Raw genomic sequence first — 18,009 nt, 5'->3', positions numbered from 1 at the left:
CAATGGTAGTACGCCGTTACTTGTTGCTAATGATTAAAATGTTGCCATTTAAAATAAGCAATCAAGGGTGCACGATCCTGAATAAGCACAACAACTAAACTGAGGCAGAAAAAAGGCTTCCTGGATTGGCTCCAGCAGACCCCCGTGACCCTGTAGTTAGGATATAGCGGGTTGGATAATGGATGGATGAATAGTAACTGCTACAACAGCAAAATCTGACTTCTCTTTAAGAAATTGGACTGGAATAAAAACCTGCAGCCACTGCGGCCATCCAGGATTAACGACGCTTACCCCCGTGTTAGGCCATACACAGGGAACAGAAACAGACAATGCCGCCCGTGTAAACTAATGGGGACGTCTTTTAAGTCCTGTAGCATGCGTCCCTGGAACACGAAACACGCGACTCCCAGAGCGGTAGGCGCGCAGCCCCAAACACACGTGACTAAGCCAGAGCCCGCCTCGCTAAATCCTTCAAGCTGATTGGCTCATTTTCAGAGTCCACGCCGCCTCGGGTCGTCAAAGTGTCGTAGTTCACCAAAACTCCGCTCAGGTGAGGTGTTTGAAACAGCTGGACTATCACTATAGCGTTGTCCCCGGGCGTATGGTTTATAGTGAGAATCTGTACGCATTATTTGAATACAAACCAAAAATTAATCAAACGCCATCTAATATTTTGCACAATGTGTGGGCGGTGACACATGCCAGATATTCTAGACTGCGGCTGGGGTTCTGTTTTGCAGTAGCGTGGCGGGTGGTATGTATATAACATGCAAAATGCGGAAATTTTCTCGCCGGCAGCCCCTTAAGCATTTCAGCTCCGCCTCCTCTCTCCTTCTGCCAGTCTGTTGAGGAAGCCGGAGGAACTAGACAGCTGCTTCATTTGCACAAAAAAAATAATAATTAAATAAGATAGAGAAGAAAATGTCAGCACTATGCTTTTCAGAAGAAGTGAACAGCGCGACAAGTGGGCTGGGAATCTCCCCTCTCCGGCTGCAGTGATGTGGGGTATGCGGGAGGAGGAGGACGGGTCTGCAGCTGTCACCTGGCGAGGGGGCTTCTGGCAGGTTTTTAATTCACGCTGCGTGCCCACTGAGGCTGCGAGAAAGGGCTGGAAAAACAGCACGGGGGCGCACGTGACAGACTGTCTGCGGACTCCACGGTGTGATTAATGGGCGGACTTACCTTAAAGGGCCCGCACGTTTGGAGCCAGCAGATTGTCGGTTATGAGCGGAAATTGTGCGCGTCGATGCTTGGATGAAGGGCTTCTGTGTGTGTGTCGACATCAGGGGTGTTCAATGATTTATCAACTAGCATGGTCAAATTCACCACGTTACTGTATGTGAATTTCCCCTTGGGATTAATAAAGTGTCTATCTATCTATCTATCTATCTATCTATCTATCTATCTATCTATCTATCTATCTATCTATCTATCTATGTGAATTTCCCCTTGGGATTAATAACGTATCTATCTATCTATCTATCTATCTATCTATCTATCTATCTATCTATCTATCTATCTATCTATCTATGTGAATTTCCCATTGGGATTAATAACGTATCTATCTATCTATCTATCTATCTATCTATCTATCTATCTATCTATCTATCTATCTTAACGTAAACCTCCTTGACTTCACCACAATCGGCCCACTTCGCCTCTAGTGATTTAATCGCTGGATTAGAAAGATTCATCTTGGACCTCCAACCAACCCGTTTCTGTCTCCTTAGGGCCATTGCCATCAGGAGATCTCTGTCCGCGTAGGAATTTCTTAAGGATTCGAAAGAGAAAACGAGCACATGGGGGATCAGGGACCTCATTTACAAAGCTTGCGTACACTAAAAAAAGAGGCTCGAAATGTGCATATGCAATGACATAAGCAAACGTCGGGATTTTAAAAAAGGAAAACTTGAGAAACAAATGACAACACCCTTGATCAAGTAGGGAAATGCAGGTAAACCAGTTAAGTGAGGACTCGCGTATAATGTGCGTCGACTTGACAAACATCATACGTCAAAAGTAATGCATGTGATGTACACACAGTAGTTAATTTTTAAGAGGGCTAGTGCTGTATATTTGTACAGAAGATATTTTTTGTTTTTTCGTCAGTTTATATCAGCTATCAGTAATTATTTTTCAGCCAAGCTGCCCACTTCTATACCAAGCTTCATTCTGTCATGTCCGCTGTGTTGAAGGACATTAACCAACCCACAAGGCACTATATCTGGTTTTCGTATGTTGTTGGTGCACATACATAAAATGTTTTTGCCATGTTTTGTGTCTATTTTTTCTAATGTAATTAGAGCACTTTATTGCACCTGTTATCGCAGTAAAGGCATCTAGCTAGAGTGAAGCTGGTTTTCTTAACCGAAAGCAGTGACATTCCATTAATGCACAAGTCATCTGTGTTGCCAAGATCAGACTGACAAACATCGTGGCTCTGTGACCTGGTTTAAACCTGTGATTCATTTATTTTGAAGCAAAGCAGCTTTGGCAGACATGACGGAACTGTACGTGGTGAATGTCTTATTGGTAAGGTAACTGGCTGAACCCTCAGTTTTTCATATACTGTTCATTGTAACAGCAATCATTTCATTATATGTGCCAGGTAATAGCGGCTAACAGCTCAGACCATGTCACCTTATATCTTTCCTGATCCCCAGAACGCAGAGAAGAGTCACTATAACGTCGTGAATGACCTTGTGCTCTCAGTTGTGAAACACACCCAGATTCTCTTGAATGCAGGTGGTGGAGTCTCAGCGTGTCAGGTGGGTGGTAGCAGTGCCAAGCCAATGAAGTTCTGCAGCATCATGACTGCATATGTATAAGTTTGATTAGCATACTCCATGGATGTTCCAGGGCAGTGTTTAAGGCAAGTTCACATACACACATTTACAAGGTGATTGTGATTTGTAAAAGGTAAATTGCATAGAACTATGCATATGCCAGGTAGTATAAATCCAAATTTTATTTTAGCATACGCATTTTCCTGTTTTTTTTGGTGTGCACATATTTACATAGTAGTCTGCAAAACGTTTTATAAATGAGGCGTATGAACTGAGCATGACATTTAGGCTTTAGATAAACCATAAAAAATAGTTACCGTACTGCTACACATTTACATCACATCCCAAATCATCATCTTCTTTCGGCTGCTCCCGTTAGGGGTTGCCACAGCGGATCACCTTGTTCCATATCTTTCTGTTCTCTGCATCTTGCTCTGTTACACCCATCACCTGCATGTCATCTCTCACCACATCCATAAACCTTCTCTTAGGCCTTCCTCTGTTCCTCTTCCCTGGCAGCTCTATCCTTATCATCCTTCTCCCAATATACCCCTCATCTCTCCTCTGCACATGTCTAATCCAACGCAATCTCGCCTTTCTGACTTTGTCTCCCAAACGTCCAACTTGAGCTGACCCTCTAATGTCCTCATTCCTAATCCTGTTTATTCTCGTCACACCCAATGCAAATTTTAGCATCTTTAACTCTGCCACCACCAGCTTTCTCTCCTGTTTCTTGGTCAGTGCCACCGTCTCCAACCCATATAACATAGCTGGTCTCACAACCGTCCTGTAGACCTTCCCTTTCACTCTTGCTGATACCCGTCTGTCACAAATCACTCCTGACACTGTTCTCCACCCACTGCACCCTGCCTGCACTCTCTTCTTCACTTCTCTTCCGCACTCCTCATTACTCTGTACTGTTGATCCCAAGTATTTAAACTCATCCACCTTCACTAACTCTACTCCCTGCATCCTCACCATTCCACTGATCTTCCTCTCATTTACACACATGTATTCTGTCTGTGAAATGCGTGATAAAGAAGTTATTGAATTAATGATTTTCAAGATGGTAGAAGGGCATACAATCTGGAAGTGAGCATGTTAGGCTGTCATTGACCCAAATCATTTTGGTCATCGGTGGCATTAATCTTGTATCTAAAGTGTCCTCATCATAGTGCAACTGTGACATAACTTTTCCAGGGATTTTCAATCGCAGACTTAATTTACATAATCTTAGCAAGTTGGCAGCAGTGGTGGCATGCCCCTGTGACCTCAAAGCATGTAGTCCGACATCCTCAGTGACTCAGCCCAACTAGTTTATGAATTCCCCATTTTGTCCTATGCCGAAGGGGAGGTCTTTTGTGTGTGATGGGAGTCGACAACCACCTGGGATGCTCAATGTATGTAATGCAGCAATGATGAGGAATAAGGAACATGTGTGTTTTAAACCACTCAAACAGAATAGAAACTTTCCTATCTGAGGTCTCATTTTTACATACTATGGCAGAATGGAAAAAGGCAGAGATTTGCCATGCCTTTAAAGCATTCATACAGCACCAGCTCTGTTAGGCAGCACATTATTGGCTGTCAGAAAAAGGGGCAATTTCTTGGAACATCATTGTGGATTCGTATCATTTGTCATACCCTATATATCTAGTCGTGTAATCGGACATCATTACTTGACGAGATCAGCAGCTGTAGTTGTCAAGTCTGACATTCCCTCTGACTAGAAATTGTGTAATGTGATGCCGGCTTTACTTGTTCTCCCAGGATTCCTTGTCAGATGACCACACGTGTTGTAGTCAAATGTGTTCTCAAATATAGAAGCACCGGTGCTCTTCATCTGTCCAATATCTGGCTGAATCTTTGTTTTTCATGTTTGTAACATTTTACATCTTACATGGTCTGCTGTCACAGTGCTAATAACAGATTTCCTGTGTGCTTGACAACAATAAATTACTTTTAAAAAACAGAGATTTAAGAACTTAGATGAAGCAACTAGTTAGCTGAGTTATTTTTTAACTGAGGGAAAAGCAAGTACTGGCTAATAATTAAGGAAAGGTCACAAACACATTTTGCTGGTCTTCGACTTTGAGTGTGCCTATTACAAAGAAATAATTTTTCTAAAACGCAGTACTCCAAAAAACAAAATATGTTAGCCTAAACCTATCTGCCATCACTTCACTGCGTATAATTCTGACCTGTCAGGTCAAAGGTCCTTAATCACCGGTTGGACCCACTGAAGCGTACAACACAAAGCAAATGAAACGACAATTCAGAATTGTTGCCAGCGTGACTCAAAGGTCTTTCAGGTCAGATATGACGTAAAGGTTCTGTGCATGTGGCATTCAAGTTTAGGTGAAGTAGCCTGTGCTCCTGGCAGAGAGAGAGAGAGAATTATGCTGCAGTGGAAAGGGAAATGTGTCATTGCCCTGTTGTGTCTGGACCCCCACGACATGGATCCAACATTTTGTGACACACCCTGCTTTTGGAGAAATGCCAATCAGGAACCAAGATAATGACGGCAATGGGCGTCACCTACATTTAGTCATATTCCAGGAAAGTTGTATTCTTAAGAAGGCAACTTGACTTTACATGTCAGAGCAAACGGGACCTTATATACTCTAAACATATCTCTGTTATCTTCTTTTAAGAAAGTGGATCAGTGTGCCAGTCAGACCTTCCCAAAATTCTAAGGTTCTTGACTAATTTATGGGGGATTGATCTTTACAGGGGGGGGGGAGTGGCGCAGTGGTAGTGCTGCTGCCTCGCAGTAAGGAGACCTGGGTTCACTTCCCGGGTCCTCCCTGCGTGGAGTTTGCATGTTCTCCCCGTGTCTGCGTGAGCTTCCTCCGGGTGCTCTGGTTTCCTCCCACAGTCCAAAGACATGCAGGTTAGGTGGATTGGCGATTCTAAATTGTCCCTAGTGTGTGCTTGGTGTGTGTGTGTCCTGTGGTGGGTTGGCGCCCTGCCCGGGATTGGTTCCTGCCTTGCACCCTGTGTTGGCTGGGATTGGCTCCAGCAGACCCCCATGACCCTGTGTTTGGATTCAGCAGGTTGGAAAATGGATGGATGGATCTTTAAGGGAAAATCAGCAATTATTGTGCATTTAGAATTCCATAATGGTAGATTGACTGCTTAGTGGCTTGATTATCACAGTCAAACCAATTATTTGTTTCTGCTATACCCTGCCATACTTTAGTATTTAGTAAGTATACAAACAACAGTAACCAACAAATGATTTTTCACTGCAGACCTCAAATAAGCCAAAAGTATAAATCAAAGTTTCCTCAACATCTCACAGGCACCTGCCAAGAGAACCAGCCTCTAGCACCCAGCTGGTAGAACAAGCTGCCCACCTCCATCTGAAGTTCTGACTCCCTCAATATATGTAAGAAGTGTCTGAAGACCCTCGTTTGGTGAATTTCTGTCTAATTGATAGCTGTTAGGTATTTCTATCCTAGAAATTGTGTTTTGAAATCTTCATTGGTGGCAATCAGTTTTGTAACCTTGTCCCGTAACACTTGTTCCTAAACGGTACCCCAGATTGATGTTTACTTGATTATGTTGACCTCTTTTGTAAGGCGCTTTGGATAAAATCGCCTGCTAAGCAAATAAATGTAAATGTTATTCAAGTCACAGTCTCCACACAACTAAACATGAATACTTTGTCTCAGTCACAAGTACTCTGCTGTTGAGAGCTGTGCCATATTTCAGAGGTAATAGATAGATAGATAGATAGATAGATAGATAGATAGATAGATAGATAGATAGATAGATAGATAGATAGATAGATAGATAGATAGATAGATAGATAGATAGATAGATACTTTATTAATCCCAAGGGGAAATTCACATACTCCAGCAGCAGCATACTGATACAAAAAATATATATATTAAATTAAAGAGTAATAAAAATGCAGGTATAACAGACAGACAATAACTTTGAATAATGTTAACGTTTACCCCCCCCGGGTGGAATTGAAGAGTCTCATAGTGTGGTGGAGGAACAATCTCCTCAGTCTGTCAGTGGAGCAGGACGGTGACAGCAGTCTGTGGCTGAAGCTGCTCCTCTGTCTGGAGATGATCCTGTTTAGTGGATGCAGTGTATTCTCCATGATTGACAGGAGTCTGCTCAGCGCCCGTCGCTCTGCCACAGATGTCAAACTGTCCAGCTCTGTGCCTTACAATAGAGTAACATGTAATGGACATCCAGGTGACCTCATGTATAGTAAGGTCATTAGTGTAAAGTGACCTTATGGGTATTCTGACACTTAACTTCTGGCTCGGTCTCTCCCCATCCTTAAACCAAAGTTCTCAATGCGTCTCCAGAATGTACTAATGACATAAGTTTGAAAACATTACAACCATTAAGTTTGAACACTTGAGGCAGGTCACTATCTCCTCCCATATGAAACCAAGAGTGAAGCTGACGTTTCCCACCCCCTGCTTTTTTGTCGGTCACTTCCTGACCCAGGGCCATTGTTTCACATAATCTGCCTTCTAGTTTTGGCGTCTGAATGCAGAGGTCAACTACTTCTCTGTAAAAGACGTCAATCAGGTTGTTGCACTAGGGAAATTAAGGCGCAGTTTCTTTTATTTTAATTAATGTATATTTCCTTTACATTTTACGTGTGACTCTAAAATGCTTCTATTAATCCTGTAACTCTTGAAATGACCTGTTAGGGCCTTTTGCCATTCTATTACCTCCTGTTGATTCAACCAGTTGATGCAATAAACAGGAGCTGGTTTGTGTTCATCTAGAAGAGGGCTGCGCCACCTTAGCACTGTGCCATGTAACTGAGTGTTTGGATTTCAGGCCTTGAAAAAACTGCATTCAAAATAAAAGGACATGTTTAGGTGCTGTCAGACATGAGGGTCCCAAAAAGCTTTTATCATTTCTGTGAAGGTATTCCTGTGGTTTTAAGGCATAGGGGGTGAGGAGTTTCCAGGGAATGCTGTTAGTGATTGCAGGATTTTTTGTAACATTCTTAAACTGGACAATTCTTTTCTTTCTAGCCTTGCTACCCTTCAGTTTAGACAGGAAGTGTGGCATAGTGGGTAAAGATTGACTACAAACCTTGAGATTTGACGTTGTGCAACTATGCCAAAAATCACTTCATCTGCCTGTGCACTAATTGAAAAAACAAAAAGAAATGTAACCAATTGTATTTCTAATGTCGTAAGTTGCCTCAGATAAAGGCATCACTGAAATGAAGAATAATAATTCCGACCATCTCCCAAGATGACATTTCTTTTACCAAGGATCCTCAAGAAGCACCATCAGCTGAACATGACAGCAGTTGAAGGGCAGGACTGCGAAGCCAGACAACACCCAAATCAGAGTAACGGGTAAGTGAGATTTTCTATTTCAAATACCATGCTAAATTCGCAAATGATTGCAGCTGTGCGATGAGTGGGAATGCCAAGTGCTCAACGAGAGACGCTAAAAGCAAGAAGGCTGCTGACTTTCATAGCATTCATTAATGATAAGACAACCAGCACCTGCACTTGGCTTCCATTCTTCCTTTTTATTCATACATTGTGAGTCTTTAAACATGGGTGTCCAGTTGTGGTCCTGGTGGGCTTCTGTGGCTGCAGGCTTTCACTCCAGTCAGTGTCTAACTTAGAAAGCAGTTGTTGTGGTTAACAAAATGTGTTGTTTAATTAGAGGTTCTCCTTCTGTTCCTAACAGCATTTGTCTATGATGGACATTGATACCAGTACTGTATTTTACTGTTCTTGGAAATCCACAATATATTTTCTAGACTTTAAAGGATTAGAACCCCTCAATTCTTCCAACTTTTTTATCCCAATGTTTAATTTCTTAAACGTAAAATACAAATACATATACAAGATACAAAATTTGATTGCCTTGATATTTACAGTACATTCTCTGAGCAAATTATTAGGAACGCTATACCAGGGCAGGACCTCCTTTTGCTCTCAGAATAGTTTCAGTTTTTCATGGCATGGATTCCACAAGTTGTTGGAAACATTCATGGACATTCTGGTCCATGTTGACATGACTGCATTCGAGTACATACATTCATGCTTCGAATCTCCCATCCTACCACGTCCCAAAGGTGTTCCACTGGATTCAGATGTGGTGACTGGGAAGGCCACTGAAGAACTCTGAATGCATTGTCATGTTCATGAACCCAGTTTGTGATGACTTTTGCTTTGTGACATGGTGTATTATCCTGCTGGAAGTAGCCATGAGAAGATGGGTAAATTGTGGCTATAAAGAGATGCACATGGTCAGCAACAATTCTTAAACAGACTGTGGCATTCAAGTGAAGACTGATTGGTATTACGGGCACAAAGTGTGCCAAGAAAACATTCCCCACATCATTACACCACCACCAGCAGCATGGACTATTGACATAAGTCAGGTTGGGTTGCATGGATTAATTGGTTACGAATTGTGACCCTGCCATCTGTGTGCCTTAGCAGAAATTGAGATTCCTTTGATCAGGCTATGCTTTTCCAGGCTGTCAGGTTTAGATAAGCCTGTGTCCACTGCAGCCTCAGTTTTCTGCTCTTGGCTACTAGACAGGAGTGGAACCCAATGTGGTCTCTTGCTGTTGTAAACCATCTGCCACAAGGTTCGATGTGTTGTACATTCTGAGACGATTTTTTGCTCAACACATTTCTACAGTGTTTATTTGAGATACCACTGCCTTTTTGTCGGCTCTAACAACGATGGCCATTCTCCTCTAACCTCTTTCATCAACAAGGCCTTTCCAGCCACAGAACTCTCGCTCATGTAGTGTGTTTTGTTTTTGCACCATTCGGAATTAAACTGTAGAGACAGTTGTGTGTGAAAATCTCTGGAGATATGCAATTACAGAAATTCTTTAACGCAGCCTGTCTTGCGCTAACACTCATGCCACAGTCAACTCACCAAGATCAGATTTTTTCCCCATTCTTGTGTTTTATATGAACATTAACTGAATCTTCGGTGCTGTATCTGCATTATTTTATGCATTGCGCCACTTCCGCACGATTGGCTGATTAGATCATTGCATGGATAAACAGATGTACCTAATAATTTGCTCAATGAGTGTCTATAGTTAATTAGTAGGCGAACCACGCCATAGCAGCAATAAAATTCTTTGAAAATTTCAAAGAGAAATAAAACCTGTACTAGTAATAATTTCAGGGAATGCAGGCTAAAATCTGGCATTAGACACCTGATCCAACAAAAACGTTCAGTTATCAACAAGGATTGATAGGAAGTTGAGAAACGTTTTAGAATGAAAACCTGCCAAAACTGGGCACCCCTACTGTAAGCTAAACAGTAATATCCAGTAATCTCTGAGGCCGCACCTTTGCTGCCCACAATCAGACTCTGTTAATCTTCTCTACATTCTCAGCCATTCCTTTAAAGGAGTAGCACACCCACCTGAGTGCATTACGACCTTAGGTAACCCTACATGTTGCTAAGCCCGTGCAGGTTGTCTTCAACCGCAAGCATGATCGACAGGTAGACTGTTTCCGGCACTGTGCTGCATGGTAGACTACAAATACGTTCTGAACTCGGGAGATTATCTTGTGAGATGAACTGTTTAGGAAAGACCATATTACACATTGTACTTGCTAGATGCAACGATACACATATTTTATAAAATCCGTTTTCAAGTACAGCCACCAAAACCATGACTGCAGGGTCAAGAGCTCATTATCGTCTGAGCAAATCACAGGTTGCTTCAGGTCTGACAGACTGTGAGGTTCTCTGTTGCAAACACAAATCCATCTGGAAAAGCAGAGTCAAGCTGCGTGTGAGCAACATGTTGACTGCACTGAGTTTCAGAGGTCATGGCAGAAGGACTGAAAAAATCCCAGGCTGCTTGCTTTCGTCTGGTTCAGCCAACTTAACCGGAAAACACCTCCTTTCCATTGAAGGAGGCTGCATTCCCAAGGGAGGCACGCCATTCCGTGCCAGAGACGGTGGTTAATATTTTTTCCCGTAACCTCATTATTTATTAAAAACCTTTTTTTTTTTCTTCCATGTGAAAAAAATATACTTTTTTTTGGCATGTTTCAGTCTTGACCCAAAACATATTTTCCCACCCTGCCCCCTCTTATTCCTTCACTGAATGTGAAAACAGGGAAAATACTACAAACTCTATTTGGATGGCATCACCCAGGTGTAAGTGTGTGTCTCCTGGATAGTCCTTCCTGCATTGCCAATGCCCTGTCATCATTTTTTTTTCCCAAATCTTTGAAACGTTCATTATTGTGAAAAAAAAAATATTTATGCCAGTTATTAGTAGCCTTTAAAACAAACAACAGATGCCACCCAGCTTTTTGGCTGCTGGATGTGCCTGGCACCAGCCTGAAATTTCAAAGGCGTCCTCTGTCTGTTTTGTCAGCATTATTTTGTGGCACAGCTAAATGGACGCCTCAGAAAGCCCCTTTCATAAATTACAGCTCAATTAAGCCGGCTGCATCTTTAACAATCGCCCTGCTGAGCTGACAGCGAGATCAGGTTTCTATTGACTGGGTGCCAGGCACATCTGCTTCTGGAATCCACAGGGCCAAATTTAGCCCAGGGTTTCACGGTTTCACATGAAAGGCCACAGGCAGGAACGTGACATTGCTGGAGTGGTTAGTGCGGGTCAGGATAATGCGCTTCAGACAAATGCTTCCCAGCATGAGCACGCCCATCTGCAGGCAAGCAAGACGAGGGCGGTGGAGATCGCGACAAGCTCTCCCAGGACTGCCTTTCACAGGCTCCTGCATGAGCCTGCCTGCTTGCGTGTGCTCAGCTACATCCGTAAAGTTAAAGGGCAAAAACTTTCCACTGCTGTGGAGTTTTGTTTGGGTCGCCATGGGGCTCATAAATTGAGAGTTAGCAGTGGCATGATCACTTGGCCATGGCGTAGGTCAGGGAATCACTGCGAACCCGAGCACTCTGTATTTATAGTACCTTACACCAATCTAAAGCACATTACAAATACAACTATAAGATAACATTCTCAAACCCACTTAATCCAGTTCAGATCTGTGTAAAGCTATCTTAGTAACTACCACTAAATGGAGCACCAGTCCATGGCAGAATCTACCATACAGGGCCATAGTAAGAGTCACCAGTTAACACTAACCTGAATGTCTGTGGGGATAAGGGATGAATGCCCACATAGACCCAGGGAGGTGACTGGGCAACGCCATTGTGTCACTTGAACTATAACATAATTGTTTACAGGTATTTTTTAAGGTAACCAGAGCAACACTGTGCCTAATATACCAATACTTTAGCCACTACAGTGTATAACACTTTTAGCCCTTTAGAAAATGTCCCCTGAAGGGCAGCAAGAGCCCTAAAACCTGGCAGTGTTTAAGAATTCTGGTTTTATTTTTGTAAAAATGAAAGCCACTTCAGTATAATTAAGAGAATTTTATTATACACATTTACACACACACACACACATAAATATACAGTATTGTACAGGACATCAGGAATGCCATTGTGGCTGCCTTAGAAGCAGCAGACCTTTGAGGGTTTTTGCCCACTACAGTATCACAAATAAGTTGAGATCACTGACCAAACAAACATTCAGCCCACTGTTGCCCTGTGATTGGAAACAGACTGGCCAGCAGAGGTTGGACACTGAAGAATAGGTGGGCCAGAACCGGTTACATAACAAATGTTTTTATTGTGATACCAAAGGGGTCCAATAACAATGCACAACTTGTCAAACTTGATTTTAGATGGAAAAAGTCTGAATTAGCTTAAGATGCCATGATTCGGGATGTTCATAAGAAATGAGATAGTAGTACATGATAAATACGGATAGTTGGGTCATATATTTGAAATATTAAAATGTGTGCATTAATTCAGGTGTTTCAAGTGTAAATATTCTCCATTGTAAAAGAATTTTGCCATTTTACCCCACTAATAGAGGTCAGTAGAGGGCTAGACCCCTAGTAAAGGATCAAAAATAACACCATATTTATAATCACTGACTTGAAATAGTCTAAAATGATACCCCACATGCATACTGTATGTTTGAAATTTATCATTATTTTTAACCTTCTGGGAGTGGCTCTTATAGGGGCTAGGACCACCAGTAAAGAATAAAATATCAAAAATAGTATCATGTTTGTGATCAGCAGCCTTGAAATAGACATATGGAATGTCATATGTTATATTACCAAACTTTTCTGCAACCTTCTTCTTCTTCTTCTTCTTCTTCTTCTTCTTCCATAGCTATTTCCATTTTTATATGGGGTAGCTATTTCTTTTGCTTAGACGTTTTTAATAGAGGTTTTGGCATGATTTTTATGGCCAGATGCCTTTCCTGATGTCAATCCTCCCCATTAATCTGGGCTAGAGACCGGCTTCAAAATGGCAGATGGATTCATGATCAGCAACCTTGAAATAGCATAAATTGACACTCCATGTGCCTATATTACCGACCCTCATTTTTTCTCAAATTTTTGTGAAAAGGAGAAACTTTAACCTCTTATTAGGGGTAATCTCCTGGGGTCAATTGATGTGCCATGTACAACTGAAAGTCCTTCTTACCATTTATTTAGTTTGCTTTTTATCATCAGGGTACTAGGGTGTTGTACCGTGTTAGCCATTATGAATGTAGAGAAAAGCCAAGCAAAATGACACCTTTTATTGGCTAACTAGAAAGATTACAATATGCAAGCTTTCGAGGCAACTCAGGCCCCTTCTTCAGGCAAGATGTAAAAGAAGGGGCCTGAGTTGCCTCGAAAGCTTGCATATTGTAATCTTTCTAGTTAGCCAATAAAAGGTGTCATTTTGCTTGGCTTTTCTCTATCATCAGGGTGTAATTTCCTGCACAAAATATGATCCAAAAATAACATAAAGATGAGGCGGTTTGGGGTCTAGTGGGCCAAAAATAGGGGGGAACCCCAAAAAGCTTAATATCTTGCATAACCAGACGTCAAGTTGAGTTGAACGGTATAGCGCATGTTTTCTTGTATTGGTGAGTCAGGAGGCAAAAGGGAAAAAAATGAACTGAAAAGATTTTAGCAAAAGACTATTAAGACAGCAAAATGTGAAAAAAAGATGAGTTCTGGATACTTACTGAAGACGCTGTACTTCTGTTCTTTGGTATTATTCTTTAGACATTAATCCAGGTAATCGTCAATGGTAATGTTTCTCAACCTATGGGCTGTGGCCACCTCCAGATGAAAAAGTTCCTATGATCACACTCAATTCATGGCAGCAGCATCACAGGTGGACTGGACAACCTCCACGGACTGTGCTCTGAAGATCATGCTTGATTCAGCATTGATGACTGCGTTTGATTGGTGTAATGCTCTGGTGATTACGCAATGCCAAAGAACCATTTCACTTCGGCTCCTATGATTGCTCTAAATTCATGGGGAGGGGGCTGGATCTAGTGAATTGCTGTAAATTCACGGAGGGGGCCACTGGTGGGTTGCGAACACTCTGGCATGTGAAAAACTGGGTTGTGACACCACAAAGGTTGGGAAAATACGGTCTATGGTATAAGATAGAACAAGCTTTTCTGTGTGGTCACCATCAGTGAATCTGCAAAAGGTGAGGGTTTCTTCAGAGTAATTATGGGATAGCATCCCTCAGCTTTCTTAAGTTTGTTCTCTGAACATCTCAGGCTGTTCAGAAGGGAAACACTTGAGGCTGGTGTTCCTAATACGGATGTCAGTCAGTTGACATTTGCATGTCATGTCATGACATGTCACCACTTAAGCACACATATTTATATTCAATTCAGGAAAATCCTAAAGATGTACTGCGCTTCTGAATGACTGTCTTCTTTGTGGGTGATGTCAGTTTAATGTTCTTTTCACAGTCAGAAAGACTGCTGCCAACACACCCACACATGAAGTATATCAATAAAAGTGGGAAGGCAATATGGATGTCTGCCTTCACACAGCATGCAAGTGCTCCTGTAAAGATTTTTTTGCTATTGAAATCTTGAGTGAACTTTCTGACCTCGACTCTGGCAGTAGAATTAAAACAGCAGCAGCGTGGTTGGCTATGGTGCCTGATTGAGTGGATGACCCTCAGGCCTCTCCAGCCTTTAATTAGGGCTACTCAAGCAGATCAGTGCCTTATCTTCACCACACTTGTCCACTCACAAAACTATTCCTGTGGCAAACGGATTGTAGTCCATGAAGTCACATTGATATTTTGTGGGCCCGCAAATAGATAAGAGATCAAGCCCTGAGCCTAAAAAGGGTGTTAAAAATCCCAGATAAGAAAAGCCTCATGCCTTCTGTGGATGTGACACAGCAGACTATGAAAAATGTCCTGGTACCTGGCTGGAGGTAGAGGCTGTACCTCATGGTGTAAAAAATTAGTCATATCATTTTCTAACCCATTTAATCCAGACCAAGGTCATGGGTGGCAGACCCTATCCCAGCCAGCAGAAGACGTAAGGCAGGAACAAACCCTGGGCAAGGTGCCAGTCCATTGCAGGGTGAACACACACATGGGACAATTGCCAGTTCACCTAACCTGCATGTCTTTAGACAGTGGGAGGAAATCGGAGCACTTGCACAAAACCTGCACAGACACATGGAGAATATGAAGACTCCATGGAACTCAAACCCTGGTCTCCTTACTGCGAGGCTGCAGTGCTACCACTGAACCCCAAAATTAGCTTGTTTTATAATAAGATAATAACCTCAATCCAAACAGTATGTTTTAACACAAATATACACTGATGTTTATGCGCCCAATGGGAGCCTCTACAGAGCTCTGCTAAGGTAAGCATACCGACACCAGTGCCTGAAGAGTTGCTAACACTCTCTTCTCCTTCATCCGCAGATCCAGAAGACAAATCCCATGACAAGCTCTAATGTCACTTCTGGTTTAGCCATGGAATTTCTGCCTCTTCTGCCCAGGGGGCTTTTTAAGGAACAGAGACCCTGGAAGTCTGCATTCATTGACGAGCCTTGATCCAAAGAGGATGGAGCTCCACAGCGTAGATCTATTGAAACAGGCCTGAAGGAAAGGCACAGAAAGGATACCTGATGTCTGAGATATGGTTTGGACTTTTTATTTATTTATTTTTTGTTTCATGTTAAATAGAGCACCTGGTTGGTCATCAACACTTTACCATCTCCCATGTATTTATTTATCTAACACATATTTGATAGTGCAAGACTACAGCTGTGGATATGAATTATCCTAATCCTAATTTGGAATCCTTCATTTGTTCTAAGAGAGGAAACTAAAATTCATTGATAAAGGTCACAAAGGGTCCAGCAGAATAAAATTGCCCGCGTTAAACATTTGTAAAGAAAGATTGATACCAGGGTCTTTTTTTGTGGTTTTACAATTTTCCCATATGCATGTTTTAACTCCTCAGATTCACAAAATTTAAATCAGTAAATCAAGACAAAGTTAAACCAGGTTCATTAAACTATAATGATCAGCAGTAACTGGTCAACCAGAAAATTCTAAAGATGCCCTAAAAAACAGCTACAATTGCACCCTTTTTTTAAAATAGCAATGTTTATCTTAAGAGTTTGATGTAATTTACCTTCTCCTATCTATCTATCTATCTATCTATCTATCTATCTATCTATCTATCTATCTATCTATCTATCTATCTATCTATCTATCTATCTATCTTCTCCATGGTCGACACCAATACTGTCTCAATATAGCAAACTGGGGATTCTTTCTGAAATCATTTGCCATGTCTTTGGTCTCGGAACCATTGTACTTCAGATTAGACTTTGTTCACACCAAGTGAAAAATAAATTCCCACTGGTTCATAGCACAACACCTCAGCTTGTAAGTTAACAACAGCAGTTTTACAGTACATCCCAGGCTACATCCACACTGCTACCTTATCATTTAAAAACACATACATTAGTCTCTGTTTTTGCCTTTAGTCCACACTACCCCGGCGTTTTCAACTCCTGAAAATGGACACTTATGAAAACGCTTTCCAGAGCCGTGTACTTCTGAAAAAATAGCTACAGAGTTGTGGTGTAGATAGACAAAAATGCAAATTTTCAAAATTGTGCTCTGATTTCTTCATGCTTATTTCTTAGCCTTTTCCCAGATTGGATCCTGCTCATGACAAAAACTCATTCTCTTACTTGTCACCCTTTGTGGAAGAAAAATATATTCTAATGTAGCGGCCACAGAAGAGTTGCTTTCCATGGCACTTGTGGCGTTACTTACCTATACGCATCTAAATTGTGTTTTGTATAGTCTGAATGCTGCACACATAATGTTTTAATTCAAGACTACATTCAGCTGCAGTTGCCCACAGAACAGTATGATGTTTGCACCCTTGACTTTGAGGAGAAGTAGCTTTCTTTTCTTTTACAGGGGACTGTATGGGCTCATTCTACATGTGTGGTATGCTTCCTGTGCAATCTACATAGGCTCAACACTTCAGCCGTGATAATTATTAGAAGTTCAGTCTACCCTTAAAAAAACAAAAACAAAATAAAAAGGATACTCTGTGATACATCACATTGATTTCAGGTGAAATGGAGTTTCAGCCACCGCAAGACTCTGTCTTGTAACCCCCCTCCATGATACCCCCCCCCCCCCCCCCCAAAGAAGGAATCCATCAAACCAAAGACAGTAGGCTGCTTTGTGCAATCTGAATGGTGCAAAACATCACACGCTCAGTGCGAGCTGTGAACAGGAGATGTGTCCAGAAATGAAGACGCTGACAGCAGCAGCCAATTATGTGTGCAAGATGGGTGACACTGTGGTCATGAGTCTCACTGGGATGCAAGCCAGCAGAGGAAGTATGTGGCATTTACAAGTGATCCTTCCTAGAAGCCTGGGTATCAGAGCGAGAGTACTGCCGCTTTCTTGATATTTGTAACCATTAAACAGGATTATTGCAAAACAACTTCAGCCAAACTTTGAAGATCAATAGTAACCCAGAATAATAAAACATAAATATGACTCACATTTATTGCAGAGTTTCTTTTGTTTGCTTAACATTATGGCCGTTTGGTTCCCTGCACTTCTTATTAGTGAAGAACTTATGTGTAAAACGCTCTTGGCCACTTTTTTGTCCTTTGAGGCTAAACAAATGCTCGTCTCTTTGGAAATCTAACAGGAAATCAGGAAGAGTCAACATCTGCTACAAAACCTGCTCATGTTTTTGGGGGAATTACAGCCGCACATTACTTATCAGCATGAAGCTACCGTGTGCAGGCAGTTTAGTAGTAAAGTAAAAAACCTCCCGTCACTTGCTGAAACTAGTTTTGTAGA

The 18,009-nt window shown here is 41.8% G+C and overlaps 1 long non-coding RNA gene across 1 annotated transcript in view; it reads left to right on the top strand.

Moving 5' to 3' along the window:
• The window catches only part of LOC127526220 (uncharacterized), a 388,781-nt gene that overhangs the window by 10,837 nt on the left and 359,935 nt on the right, over positions 1-18,009 (top strand). The gene's annotated exons all lie outside the window — the stretch shown is intronic.

Source organism: Erpetoichthys calabaricus, chromosome 18, assembly GCF_900747795.2.
Source record: "Erpetoichthys calabaricus chromosome 18, fErpCal1.3, whole genome shotgun sequence".
NCBI classification, from domain to species: domain Eukaryota; kingdom Metazoa; phylum Chordata; class Cladistia; order Polypteriformes; family Polypteridae; genus Erpetoichthys; species Erpetoichthys calabaricus.
The sequence above is the reverse complement of the archived record's forward strand: the minus strand, read 5'-3'. Positions and strand labels throughout refer to the sequence as shown.